The sequence below is a fragment of the Halichoerus grypus genome, chromosome 12, assembly GCF_964656455.1.
Source record: "Halichoerus grypus chromosome 12, mHalGry1.hap1.1, whole genome shotgun sequence".
NCBI lineage: Eukaryota > Metazoa > Chordata > Mammalia > Carnivora > Phocidae > Halichoerus > Halichoerus grypus.
In genome coordinates, this window is record NC_135723.1 from 98,567,407 (window position 1) to 98,582,153 (window position 14,747).

Here is a 14,747-nt window from a genome sequence, read left to right on the forward strand (position 1 = left end):
CCAGGGTGCCTTTAGGTCAGACTAATTCGGGAGAAGAGAACATTTGAAAATTACTGAAATAATAAGAGAACGGGTTAGTGGTGTGTGGGAGCTAACCCCAGTGACAAATGTCAGGAACGCACTGAAAAATACAAAAGCAGAGAGAGGTCAGTGTTACGAGGCTGTGCACTTAGAAATAAACGGACACATAATTGATGTGTTCCTGTTTTATTCCGAGAGAAGAATAATGAGCCATGGAGCAGAAGGTGACTTAGACTCTGAAATGTGCTTTGTAACAGTAGAGGGAATGGCCGTGGGCACGGAGCCCACGCGCAGGGATGGGGGAGCGCCCGTGGTAAACAGTCTCCTTCCAGGACGCTTCCACTTTCCGCCCTGTTTGCTTTGAGTAGCTGCACAAGAAAAAAGGAGGGGGCAGGGAAGGGACAGGAAAAAGTCGTTCTTTGCTCTGTCTTCAGCAACAGTGCTCGCGGATCTCCTTTTCCTTCCTGCCCGGAACTGTTTAGAACTCCGAGACAGATCAGTTCAAGAAAGATCTGTTTCGGGTTTCTTTCATCCCTCTGCTGGCTTTTGTTCTGCTTCACAGTGAATGACTGGGTCTGTGTCGGTAAGAGATAAAGATAAAATCAGCTGTCATTCAGCGTGAAAAAGAGAGTCCCCAGAAGTCTCGGTGGAAGACTATAAACCTAAGTAGGGCTCTCCCCAGGAGCACCCATCATGCACTTGCTTCTCACAATGCCAGAAACGTGGAGGGGCCCCTCGGTGCTCCCCTCCTTAGGTCTGCCTCTGTTTCACACTATTTAGAAGGACAGTTGACAAGTTCATTCTACCGGTTAACTGAAAACTAATTCTGAGTATAAAGTTCTATGATTTCCAGGTCGGGTGTCTACCTCTTTTCCAAAAGCCATTTTTCTTTTAGTAAATGAAATGAATTACCAAGCGTGTATATCTCAATGTTTCGGAATCGTGCATAAATGTGCGTGCGTGTGGCAATAGCTACCATTGTTCTTTAATTGCGGTTTAGTGTAAAGAGAAAATCATGATATTCTGTTTTTAATTTTCTTTGTTCAAAAGATGTCTCTACACACATATTCACACACTCCACCAAGATTGGAAATCAGGAGAATGGAAGCCAAAGGCAGGAATCTGAAGTTAACTTTTCATTCATTCATTCAGTCACTCATTAACTCAACAGATACTGATTGAATCTTATGTGCCAACGACTCTTCTAGGTACAAAGGAAAAAACAGTGAATGACAAGAACAAGAATCCCTGCCTTGATTTATGTTCTTGTTATCACTTTTTACTGGCTGCATGTCCTTAAGCAAGTTCCATAGACTCAGATTCATTTGTCTCGTCAACGTTGGACTCCCAGTCCCTTCGAGAAGCTGACTTTGAGTGCATTCTCTCCAAGTAGGAGACGTGGGAGCACTGTCCCAGATGGTTCATTGTCTAGCAATGCAGAGTGTTGGTCCTACCACAGAGGACAGTTGAGTATTCAGGGGAAGGAAAAACCTAGTGCATGCATCTAAGTGAAATTCATTTTTGTCGGACGTCGTGGTCAGTGCTAGGGATACAATGGTAAATAGAACATGCGCTTTGTCCTGAGAGAACTCAAAAACTAGTTGGAGGACAAAACCCCCAGAAATAGCATAATACAAGCAGTGCTCTGGTGAAGGCATTCCAGGATACAACAAAACCAGTAGAAGAAGATTTAAGTCTAACTGCGGGAGTAGAGGGAAGGTTTAGTAAGGTCCTCACAGGAAAAATGTTGCTTAGAAGAGAAGTAAGAGTTTGCTGGGCGCACTCTCGTCTTGGAGAAGCAGGATGCAGCTCGGGCAGTTTGGGGAGGCATCTGTGCAGTAGATTTGGAATGCGACGCAGAGAAGAGAGGAACCACAGTAACTCTCAGTGTGTGGCAACACTGGAGCTTCCATTCTTTTCCGAGGGTGGTGGGAGTTTGGATTTATCAGCCATGAGCCCGGGGAGGAGGTGTGATGGAGGAGGCAGGAGGGGAGGAGGAGGATGTCAGAACAGTCCTTGAAAGGCATCAAAGGCTTAAGGTGAGTGAAGGCATCCACAAAGAAGGAGGAAAATGTATGAGATGTTTGGGAAGTGATATCATCAGGACTTGAGAGTTAGGCCTATATGAGAAGAAAGGGAGGAGTCTGGGTAGGCTCCCCCTTGGGCACCTGGAAATGGAGGGGAAGCGAAGCCGTGCATCAGGCCAAGGAATAAAGCTCTGAGCAAGCAGATGATGAGTTCAGCTTTGAAAGTATTAAGTTGGAGGTGCCAGCATAACATCATGTCTAACTCCAGAGGGGCCCCATGAAGGGGATTACTGATAAGAAATAGAGATTTCAGAGAACTGTATTTGCATCTGAAATCACTTCCGAGAACATACCTGAATTCAGATCACAGATGAGAAAACTCATCACAGACAGACCTATTCAGTGGCACTCACAGACGCGCCAGTCTGGCAAGAAGTGATAGGGTCATGACTGTTCACAATTCCTCAGGGCCCCCGACACCGCTGGTGTGTGGTGTCCTTCCGGCTGAGTAGCAGCTAAGATACGCTCACCGCTCGCCCTCCCTGCTCAGCTTCTGTCAAGTTTGTCTAATGTCCCCTAATAGAGGCACTATATTTTGAGCAAACTTAAAAATGTAATGAGTATGTTTACAATAAATAGCTATTAAGATGATCTTCCCTATTTAGCACAAGAAAGAGAGCTTTCGGTGATGTCTTGCTAGTCTTTGAATTCACCAGCCCCTGGCAAAGAACCTGCTCTGTGGATGCTTTTAAAATGGCCTAGATTTGCCACTTTCAAGAAGGCTTTTAACCACTCTGAAATTTGGATTTGTTGTCTGTATAATAAAAATAAATCTTGATTGGCAGACTTGTGTGAGAGTAAATGGAATATAGATTATGAAAACATTCTGTAAGTTGTATAGTAAGGGATACATAGCTCTTTGCAATTCTTTTTTTTTTACGATTTTATTTATTTATTTGACAGAGAGAGACGCAGCGAGAGAGGGAACATAAGCAGGGGGAGTGGGAGAGGGAGAAGCAGGCTTCCCGCGGAGCAGGGAGCCCAATGCAGGGCTCGATCCCAGGACCCTGGGATCATGACCTGAGCCGAAGGCAGATGCTTAACAACTGAGCCACCCAGCTGCCCCGCTCTTTGCAATTCTTAATTATATAATTTTCAGTGCAAGTCTCCATGATTCCAAATGAATCCTTAGAAATGAAAGCAGACTGTGGAAAGTGAGTCCCTTCATGCTCTGGACCAGCCGCAGACCTCAAGTCAAAGTCTACAACAGCACGCGGCAGGGTTATGGATGGGCTTTCTTGGAGAGGCTTACATCAGGTATCATCAAAAGAGAAGGCGTAGGTCCCCCAACCCCATCCACCTTCAGGGAGAGATGCTGGAGCCAGGCTGTTGTACTGAACACAGCAAGGGTCTAGTTCCAAGGAACCCCTTGCTCCTCTGGCTTCCCATAGGGCAAGAGAGCAACTTTGTTGGTGGAGGCAAGTCAGACTCTTAGGGCACCAGGTGGGCTGCGCGAAGGGACCAGCTGTTTACAGGCATTGTCTGAGGCCCTCTTTTCACCCAGAACAGGGAGAAGCCACAGCCCCTGTAGGAAGCTGGCTTTGGGTGCAACCTCCTTGACTAGAAGGGGGAGTGCTTCCCAGCTGGTTCATTGTCCAGGCAACCCAGAGTGTGTGCTCCCAGGATCATGGGGATCCAGATCTTTTTGTCCTGCCACAGAGGAGAGCTAAGAGATTCAGGAAAAGGAAAACCTCGTGTGTAAATCCAAGTGAAATCCACACATGTGAAACCGCACTTGCTGTGATGTGTGAAAGTCCAAATAAAGGTTCTACTGAAGCTCATGCTTTTTCAGGCTCCGTGTCCGGCTAAGAAAGTTACTCTTTCCAGTAATCTTAACTCAATCACTGTGAATCATTTGATTAAAATGGACTGAGGCTGAAGCTCTCTCACGCCCTTTCCTGTGTGTGTGTGACCTAAGTCAGCACATCTGGCTTCTCTAAGTTCTCATATCAACAAAACGTAGACAGATAGCCCTTCCCAGTGCATGCAAAGATTCAGTAAAGTGCAGTCGTAAATGAATGTTTAAAATTAGTCAGCATATTATTTTTACTATTTGAATGTTGAATGGAACCCTAGCAAAAATTGTTAACAATTTCTTAAATTACAGTTGCATAAATGGGGGCCCAGGAAAATGTAAATTACTTTCCACAAATTATATTAGAAATGAGGAGCAGAGAGAAGACCTAGACCCAGGTTTCCAAACTTCCAGTCCAGTGTTTTTCTATAACATCACGATCAAGGAAGACTATTGACATTGTTTTTATCTTTTTAATGATTTAAGAATTACTGTTTAACTAGCCATCTCTAAGTTTTGAAGTTTAAACAAATAGACAACATGTTTTATGTTCTTTAAAAAAAAAACTCTGAAACTTAGATTAAGCATTTATTCTTATTTACTGGAGTAAAATGCACAAAAATGGGGCTGGGATCATCGAGACTGTAGCTCAGGGCGCAAGCAGACCTCACAGCAAAGCAGCAATGGCCTGTGAGAACTAGAACCATCTCAGTGATTGCCTGATTATCTATGCTGTGAGAAGTTTTGCACAGTTATTTCTGTGATTGAATGTAATTTAACATTTATGATTTACTATTCGCAGCAATAGTAAATATTCCCACCTACCATGCCAGCATCCTAATTAAGTGAGCCTTGGTCTCAGCTAAGTGCCCACCACTGGGTAATTCCTGGTCTCTTGCAGCCTGACTCAATGAGCTATATCATCACATCTGAAATTAGCAGTTCCAAAAATGGAATTACCAGGGAAGGCATGCCAGTCATTGCTTGAGTACCCTTCTCTCGTGTACTTGTAGAATTTCTGGGTGATTGTGTCCTGGCCGAGATGAGCACATGCAGAGGGGGTATTAAGCCAGGTGAAAAGCCATCAGCACAATCTATGTGTTACAATTAGAGAGCAGTTCCCACCTCAGTCTCAGGAAGGCCAGGCGCATGCCTACTTGTGTGCCCCATTTCACTCACCCTGAATGGAACTGGCTTGTCTGTAGGTCTTTCCTTCCTGGGCCAGAAATAATCCACAACCAACTTTTTATAGGTAGCAGAGAACCTCTTTAGTGTTTTAAAACCAGAAACGTCTGATTCAGTGAGCTTACCATTACCAAACAGCTGTGAAGTACTCGGAATATTTTGAAAAGTAATCATTACATATTTTTTCATGGTTTCTAAACAGTTTCACCTCATCTTTTTAAATAATATTTTTTCCATGAAACATGTTTACTTTTACTCAAAGTGGAATATTTATGTGCATTCTCGTTTGCCATGCTGTTCAAATCATAATAGTGAATATTTAGGGATGTTAATTATGTGTCAGACATTGTTTCAAGGGCTTGAATGTATCATGTCATTTAAACATTTCATCGATCCTACAATTAAGGTACTATTTTATCCGCCTCAGGAGAGGTTAAGTTTCTTCCCCAAGGTCACACAGTTAGTAAGTGGTAGAACTAAGATTCAAACCCAGGGCAGGCCAACTCCAAACTCATGCTTAGATATTACACAGCAAGGCATGTAAAAAAAAAAATGTTTTTTAATATACACACTATATAGAGCATGGCAAGGAAGCCACCTTTTAATGGCAGTTTGGAAAGGGCTGTCAAAATTTTAACACGTATTCTTTGAGCTTTTTTCTATATGGCATTTCCTTTCTTGAACAAATACAGACAAATGTAGATACTGTATTTTCCATTTTTTGTAGTAATCAAAACAAAAGAAACCCAAACAGAAATTTCCATTAATAGAATTTTAGATAATTATACTGATGTTAGGTTGTTGAAGGAAGGAAGGGAGTAGACACTCAAACCCAGCATAGAAAAATGACCAAGGTAAAAGTGTAAAAAGAACGTTGAAGAATAATATGTAGGATATGAGTCTGTTTTTAAAAAAATGAGTAGACTTGGGGCGCCTGGGTGGTTCAGTCGGTTAAGCGGCTGCCTTCGGCCCAGGTCATGATCCCAGAGTCCTGGGATCGAGTCCCACATCGGGCTCCTTGCTCAGCAGGGAGCCTGCTTCTCCCTGTCTCTCCCTCTGCTTGTGCTCTCTGTCAAATAAATAAAATCTTTAAAAAAAAAAAAAAATGAGTAGACATCCATAACCCTTATACATGTGTAGACAAGTTCTGGAAACCGTACAAAATAAACCATTCATAATAGTTAACACAGTGGACGAAGGATATGGGGTCTTCGTCTTGTCTTTATCCCCTTCTATATCTTACTTACACTTTGAATGTTTTGGTGTGATCATAGTTAACCTGTTAAATTAAAATTTTAGAAGTAGCTTAAAATCTAAAATGACGGGTGCCTAGGTAGCTCAGTTGCTTAAGCGTCCGACTCTAGATTTTGACTCAGGTCATAACCTCAGGGCCGTGAGATCGACACTTGGTGGCAAGTCGGCTTGATGTTCTCTCCCTCTCCTTCTGTCCCTCCCCACCCCCTTCTCTCTCAAGTAAATAAATAGATCTTTTTTAAAAATCTAAAATGAAAAAGTAAGGGCCCCCACAGGCATCCTGTTACATAACAACAAATACTAGTGTCCTAAGAAAGCAGACAGAATAGGTTTTAATAACAGAACATAAGCATCTCCATTCTTGATTCTGCTAACCCCAATATTGGAATGAGTTTCTAGGAAGACTGGAGGATGTCTCTCTCCCATTTAGCACAGTGACATAGAATATCCAGGCCATTAGCCTTTGAACCACATGCAGAATACTGTGTTTTATCACATGGATCTGAATTCTGTAAAACTCATGCAGGTGCTTTTAATCCTTCTGGGATCCTGCTTGGGACAACACTCCCTTCATATCTCAATACTCGGGGGTCTGATTCTTGCCTATTAGAGGGTGTGATCCTATGAGTAGTATGGGTATCAGTCACGAGTGACACTCTTCTGAGTGCTAAACTGACCAAAACAATAGCCAATATTCAAATAAATGTGTGAGCATGTGTGTGTAAAATGAAATATTAAAATGGATAGTTATCGATACATTTTCTTTTTAGAGACATAAATGGAGCTGACCTTTTACTCTAACAAAGGCCATCTTCATTAAGCTAAGCTTTGTTTAAAAAAACAAAGAAGAGGGACGCCTCAGTAGGTTAAGCATCTGCCTTCCACTCAGGCCATGATCCCTGGGTCCTGGGATCGAGCCCCGCATCAGGCTCCCTGCTCCGCGGGAAGCCTGCTTCTCCCTCTCCTACTCCCCCTGCTTGTGTTCTCTCTCTCGCTGTGTCTCTCTCTGTCAAATAAATAAATAAAATCTTTAAAACACACACACACACACAAAGAAGAAAGAAAAAGGAAACTATTTTAAACCGGTTTAGCCCCAGATTTCAGCGTGTCTCAGCGTCCGTGTGGTGCCAGAGGCGATTCCAGGCAGGTCCCACTGCCCCCTGTACTTTAGTCTTTCTACTTCCTCTGTGAAGTCTGCTGGTCAAATTGCCCACACCGTGAAGTTGCATCTAAATAGGATATTCCTTGAAAGTCTAGCAGCGGCGTCCGTTTAGAAGTGTAACTACTTTTCAATATGTGGGTCAGGGCTCAGAGCCGAAGGCAAGGGCTTCTGCTCTTTCATTAGGAATTCACCCTGGGATGTGAAATAGGAAGTATCAGCAAGGCTCCTGGACATGGGTGCTGGAGAGCTCAAGATGCAAAGCATCCGTGCGGTTGAAAGACCTCTTGGCTAATGGGGGTAGGGAAATGTCTCTCCTCGTTTCCAGAGGAAGCATAAAAATGATATATTATATTCTGTCTCAGGGATATTTTGGTGCCAGCTTGCTTGGCACGGCATAGAATCTTCTGTTACCTCGCGAATTGTATCATGACAGAAAGGTAATTGGGCACCAGAGAAGATGTCAGTGGAGTGTCAATATAGTTTGACCACTGCCCCTAAATAATATTGATGACAGGAAAGGAAGAGGGATTAATCAGCTGTGAACCTGTCAGATGTTCAGAGTGTGCCGCAGGTCCCCCAGATAAATACAACCCACTACCAGAATGCTAAATGGACTCCAACGGAAGGGATTATTTAGCCATCTTGAGAAAAACAGAACTATGATGCAAGAGAGCTTTCTGAGAAAACACAGCTCATTTTCCATCCCCTCTCCCCAACATGCTTTAAAAAGAGAGAAGTCTATTATATGTTCTGGGGGGAAAAAATTGCATTCTCCCTAAGAATCGATCATGAAAAAAAGGATCACATCGAGAGCCATGTCATGCAGTTTACAGCAAAGTGCTGAGCCAGCAGGTTTGAAGCACGTCATAACTGGGCCGTGGGCATGCCCCACATGACACAGCCCATTTGTCTGTTGGTTTCCTCTGTGTCCCTCTGAAAGATCAAGCCCATTCCACATGAAGTGCACCGTCACACTGTCCTTACCGTGCCAGCCGCCTCTCCTGGGCCTTTCACAGATACCTGACCCTCTGTCACTACAGCTTCTCTCTCACTACAGCTCACCTCTAAACCTGAGCTCTGAACACTATTGTGGCAACCTTCCAAAATAACTCCTGAGCGTGATGCTCCCCCATCCTACAACTTGGTAACTGATTATCACTGTCTGGCTTCATAGAAATTAGAATCACCTAGGAAACATTCAGAATGACTGATCATCAGGCCCTGCCTCAGAGTAATTAAATCAAAATCTCTGAGAATCGGGTCTGACCATCCTGGATTCTGCAGACTCCCAAGATTTCAAGTGTATAGCCAGGGTTGAGAGCCACTGATTTCCGGCTAAGTTGAGCTGCACATAATAAAAAAAATAAATAAGCCTTAAGCAAGATGAAACCTTATTTCTCTTTTGGGGGGGGAAAGAAGCCCATGCTCCTTCCAACAATCTGTACTCACATTCTTAGAGTTTGACAACATCCTCAGGATCCAATAGGGCTTCTAGAGCTCCAGCCATCACATTCACATTCCAGGTGGAAGGTAAGAAGGGGATAAAGAAAGGGTGATTTCTCCCTCTGAAAATGACTTTACATACGACTTCCACGTACAAATCATTAGCTGGAACTTAGTTACATGACCACAGCTGCCAAGATGTCTGGGATATGTAGCTTTTAACTGGGCATGAATGTGCCTCACTAAAAATGAGAGTTTGCTTGCCAATGATGAAGGGGAAATGAACATCAGGAGACAACTAACAGTTTCTGTCCCAACTGTCAATTCTTCAGAGGAGCCCTGCTGATATCCTCTTCAGACACCTTTAAGAGCTCCCCCTTCAGGATTAAATCTGAACTCCTTCAAGTTACTATTTTCGAGCCTTTCAGAGTCTCTCCCCATCCTACCCTGTCAGTTCAACCTCACTCTCCACCATGGCCATTCTGAGAATGTGTATCCTTTCTCATTGCTGGCCCTTTGGACATACGCCTTCCTCCTGGTGATGGAGGAAGGATTGGAGAGAGTCTAGATTGTTACCTTTGCAGAGGAAGGAGGGGGTCCATGAGCCAAGAATACGGGCATCCTCTGGATGCTGGAAAAGGCAAGGAAATGGATTTTCCCACAGAAGCTCCAGAAAGAAATGGAGCCCTGACAACACCTTGATTTTAGTCCAGTCAGACTCGTGCTGCAATGTTAGTCTATAGAAGTGAAAGAAAACAGATCTCTGCTGTTTTAAGCCATTAGTTTGTGGTACCTTGCTATGGCAGCAATAGAAACCTTATAGATCTATTTTTTGCTGTGGTTGGTGTCATTGAAAACACTCTGCAAAAACATCTTTTCTCTCATAGTGCTGTAGAGTCAAAGATGACTGGCAGAAGAATAGCCTTGCAGCTAGCCTAAAAAGAATGTCCTTACAGGTAATCTTATGGCCACTACCACACTCCCCTGCCCATCCATCACTTGCTGATGCAAGAGCATCGAGCCCGTGTAGAGAACATGCACAGTCTTCCTTGGATGTATGGCTCTCTTGACCAGGGAGGATTGGTTGCCAGTTCTTATCTGAGATTGGATCTCCTTCAAGTGGATGACTGTCTCGCTGATGATAGGAATTTTTCCAGCTCAGAAACCTTCCTGTATCCAGCCCGTCATTCAGCCATGTCTGGCGCCCTGCTGTGTACCAGCTGTGATGGACCCCCTGCTGGTCCTGAGAAACGCAGGGTGGGCGGGCAGCTTTAATGCTGTGCCTCCTGCTGAAAGATTTAAGATGTCTTCTTGATTCCTTCAACATTTTAATTTCACCAACCTGATCCTGCTTTCTTCTTCTTCTTTTTTTTTTTTAATTTTAATTGACAGGCAGAGAAATGAGTGGATAATGAGGGTTTTATCCATTTTCTTAGTTTCATAATAACTAATGAATTAAAGAGGGACATTAGGGACATTATCGGATTTCTGATTGTAATACCTCGTTTGATGGCAGATGCCATTAGCCTGCATTGCGGCCTGTCTGCATCTGGCCTTGATCTGTTATTTACAGCCTGTTAAACTCTGCATCATCCAGATAGCCCCAACTCTATTAGCAGTGAGGTTTCATAGCTAGGACAAGGTCTGGAAAAATAATGAGCAGTATTATTTCCTGTTATTATTATTTGGGGATATTTTGGTTAGCTTACTTCATTGCATGGAAACTATCCTGTTTTCTAGGGGCCTTGATGCAATAGTCGATTATAAAATAGATTTTTCTGGAGTTGTTTGTCCATTCATTCATTTCACCAATTACACAGTGAGCTTCCATTGTGCCGTCTACTCGTACGAGTGACAGTGCAAGATGATTGCCAGCCCTGAACTGCACAGGGCCACTTATACGTGGATTTTTATCATAAATACGGTACGGTCCTGTCAATGTGTTTTCTCTTCCTTGTGATTTTCTTAATAACATTTTCTTTCCTCTAGCTTACTTTAGTTAAGAATATATAATACCTATTACATAAAAAATATGTGTTAGTGAACTGTGTATGTTACCAGTAAGGCTATTAGTAGTTAAGGTTTAGGGGAATCAAAAGTGATTTGTGGATTTTTGACTCTGGGTGGCTTCAGGGGGTGAGGGGAAGTGGACGGGACAGGCCAGCACCTCTAACCCCCACGTTGTTCAAGGGAAGGGGGATTCTTTGATGAGAATACAAACTAACCCTAGGACACAGGGGTGGGCTGTAGACTGAATGTTTTCAAATCAAAGAGAACTTGTAAACCCCTTCTAGAGAAAGAAAACCCTCCCAAGAAAATGATTAAGAATGATCCTGTCAGGTCCCAATTAACCACATACAAATTATCCCCATTGTAGACTATCCATACTGTTTATTTCTAGGATAGAAAGCATTACAATAATCACATTCAATCCTTGTTGCATTTTAAATACACATGTCAATGCAAATTACGAATATTGAAAAGCAAATGAAGACCCGAGGAAAATAAATGAAGACGTGTAAAGGAGAAAAGAGCAGTGATGGGAAATAGGCAGTCTGGCTTGTTGAGAGCAGCCGTCTCGTTTCTGAACGTGCGCCCTGGTTTCCTGTGGCCTGTGCCCACCCCTGCCTATAATTCAAAGTCAGTGTTGGAAGAAATCCATCATTGACAGGACGTGGCAGCCTTCCACAGGGTCAGGCCGGGGCATCTGAAGGACCACTGCCCAAGCTTCCCTCTCCTCTTCAAGGGTGCAGACTGCCTCCGCATCTTCCACAAAGATACTGATGGCCCCTCAGGGACTTTTCAGGGACACGGGGCAGGGGGGGCAGGAATCTGGAAGGAATGTGATGACATGCACATGACAGCTTGGATTTTTTTCTAGCGATGGGTTATTTTCCACAGCAGATCCATCCTATCGTTGGTTTGCCCCTGGATGTTTGGTCCAGGTTGTAAAGTCTAGAAGCCACTCGAACTATCCACAGTATTCCCTGTGAGTGTGCATCCATTCCAATTCTAAGAGCACTTCAGACCATGTTCATCAGGGTTAACTCCCTCAAGACTGCATTCAGAAAGAAAAATAGGCTGAAGGGGCGTGAGGGATGGGTATGAGTTGTTAGTAAAAAGAGGATGCCAAAATCAGCTTGTTGGAATTTATCCCAAGCTCCCTGTGAGGCCTCAGTTTCGATGTGGCCAGCAAAATACACAACAAAATTAAGTACTCTCAGTATCCCCTCAGTCAAGCATCCAGATCACAGGAGTCTACAGCATCAGCTCTACCACACCTGAAGTGTTGTATCTGGTACTGGGTAACTAGTATACGAACAATGAGGTCAGGGAATCTGACAAGAATTCTGTATAGGAACAGCTGAGGAAAAGAGGAAGGAAGGAAGGAAAGCAGGCCACTGTTCAGTGCAAGAGTCCCCTCCCTTGTGTCATGGGATAAATTGTGTCCCCTAAAAAGATATGTTGAGGTCCTAACCCCAGTACCTGTGAATGTGACCTCATTTGGCCATAAGGTCTTTGCAGATGTTGTCAAGTTAAGATGAGGTCATTAGGCTGGTGAATGGTGTCCTCGAGCAGAAGAAGAGAAGAGACAGAGACAGACACGCACAAAGAAGAGAATACCATGTGAAGACAAACACACAAGGGGAACACCAGGTAAGGACGGAGGCGAAGATTGGAACCATGTCTCTAGAAGCCAAGGAATGCTGAGGATTGCCAGCAATTTAAGGGAATGGCATGGATCAGATCGTCCCCTATACCCTTGAGAGAGATCCTCCCCTAGACCCTGGAGACACCATGATTTTGGATTTCTAGACTCTAGAACTGTTGGAAAATAGATTTCTGTTGTTTTAAGCCACATGGTTTGAGATCCTTTGTAAGCCCAGCCCCAGGAACCGTGCATCCAGCAGTGCTGGCTCCCAAAGCAGTGCATTTCCGCGTGGATGGCTACAGGCACTTATTGGGGTCTTCCCAAATGCTGACCACCGCTCAAAGCACTTTATCTGCAGATCTTCATGGAATCCTCACAACAGCCCTCTCAAGCAGGTACCATCTTTAGGTCAAACTTGTAAATAAGGAAACCAAGGCTTAAAAAGGTTGAGGAACTTGCCCAGGACCACACAGTTAATAGGTAGGGAATGGGATGAATGAGGTGACCTAATGCTGACCCCCAAGATTTTAAGGAGTATGCTACATTTCCTCTGGAGAGAAAGGGGAGTGAGTACAATGGGTCAAAGAGCTAAAAATAGATAGGGAGGATGTAGCAGAGAAAGCATTGAGGTACTACCATATCTCTTTGAAAAAGATGAAAGAAAGAAACACAGCCTTACACTGTCCTCCAGGAATCCTTGTGGGGAGTGTGGGTGGGAGCTGGGCTGTGCAGAAGAGCAGGGACCAAGGTAAACAGGCAGTTGTCAATGCCTCTCTGATCGGAAAGAAACAGAATGCATGTGGAAATTGGGACTGATAGGGAGACCCAAAAAAGTTTCTAGAAAGAATAGGCAAAAGAAATATAAATGAACCATTCAATTTGAAACTGTTATTAAATTAAGATGCATAGCATCGCATTGACAATTTCTCATCAGTGTGCCAACATTATCATTTTAGTGAGTGTAAACATATATTTGACGCCTCTGTTTTCTCCAGTAATGCTTAAGCTCTTGCCATGATCCTTCTCCGCAGCCCCTCCTCGTGAGGAGTGCTTAAGTGGCTTCCAATCAGTGTCCTAATCACTTCCACCTGGGAAGGACCGAGCTTCTTTCCCTGTCACCTGACTTTTCCTGCACAAACCAGGTTTGTGTCTTTTGTTCACATCTTCCTCCTATGTCCTCATATCTCAGTGATCTCCCTGCCCTGTCCATTCTTTTTTCTCATGAAGAACATACTTCCATTCCCAGGAGCCTTGTCTCCCTATAATCTTAAGTCGTGGTCATGATGACTCCAAACCAAATCTCCTCTTTAACCAGCGGAGCTGTCCTCCGTGACCAGTTGCAGCCATCACCCAGGTTCCCTGTAAAGCCACCAGAGACGTCACCAAAAACCTCCCATTAACTCTGCAGCAGGCCTTCCTCTCTAGAGATGCAGGGCAAAGTCTTATTCTACCATGAATTTCCAGCCAATCATGGGGCCCATCATTCATTGGCAAGATTTTGGAAAACAGAAGAAATTCTAGTAAGTTAATTGTGTAGATGTATACTTCATATACTACTACAAATAAATTAATTTTATTTTTAATACACTGTATTTTTTAGGGCAGTTTTAGGTTCACAGCAAAATTGAGTGGAAGCTACAGAGAGTCCCTATTTACCCCTTCCCTCCCAACACACACACAGCCTCCCCAACTATCAACATCCCCCACCAGGTGGCACATTTGTTACAATAGACAAAACTACACTGACACATTGTTCTCACCCAAAGCCCATAGTCTACATTAGGAGTCACTCTTGGTATACATTCTGTGGGTTTGGATAAATATATAATGACATGTATCCACCATTATAGGATCACACAGAGCAATTTCTCTGCCCTAAAAATCCTCTGTGCTGCACCTGTTCATCCCTCTTTCCCCCCCAACTCCTGCCAACCATTAATTTTTTTACAGTCTCCATAGTTTTGCCTTTTATGGAATGTCATATAGTGAATCAGACATTATGTAGCCTTTTCAGATTGAGCTAATTTTATTTTAATGAAAATAAAGTTAAATAGTACCTGGAAGAAATTAGGGATGGTGACATTGTGAAAACCAATATATATTTAATTATCCTCTACTTGAAATTTAAATCAAATGCAAATGTCCTTT

The 14,747-nt window shown here is 43.5% G+C and overlaps 1 protein-coding gene across 1 annotated transcript in view; it reads left to right on the plus strand.

The window, feature by feature from the left end:
- CNTNAP2 (contactin associated protein 2) overlaps positions 1-14,747 on the plus strand; it is a 1,879,707-nt gene that overhangs the window by 1,473,020 nt on the left and 391,940 nt on the right. The gene's annotated exons all lie outside the window — the stretch shown is intronic.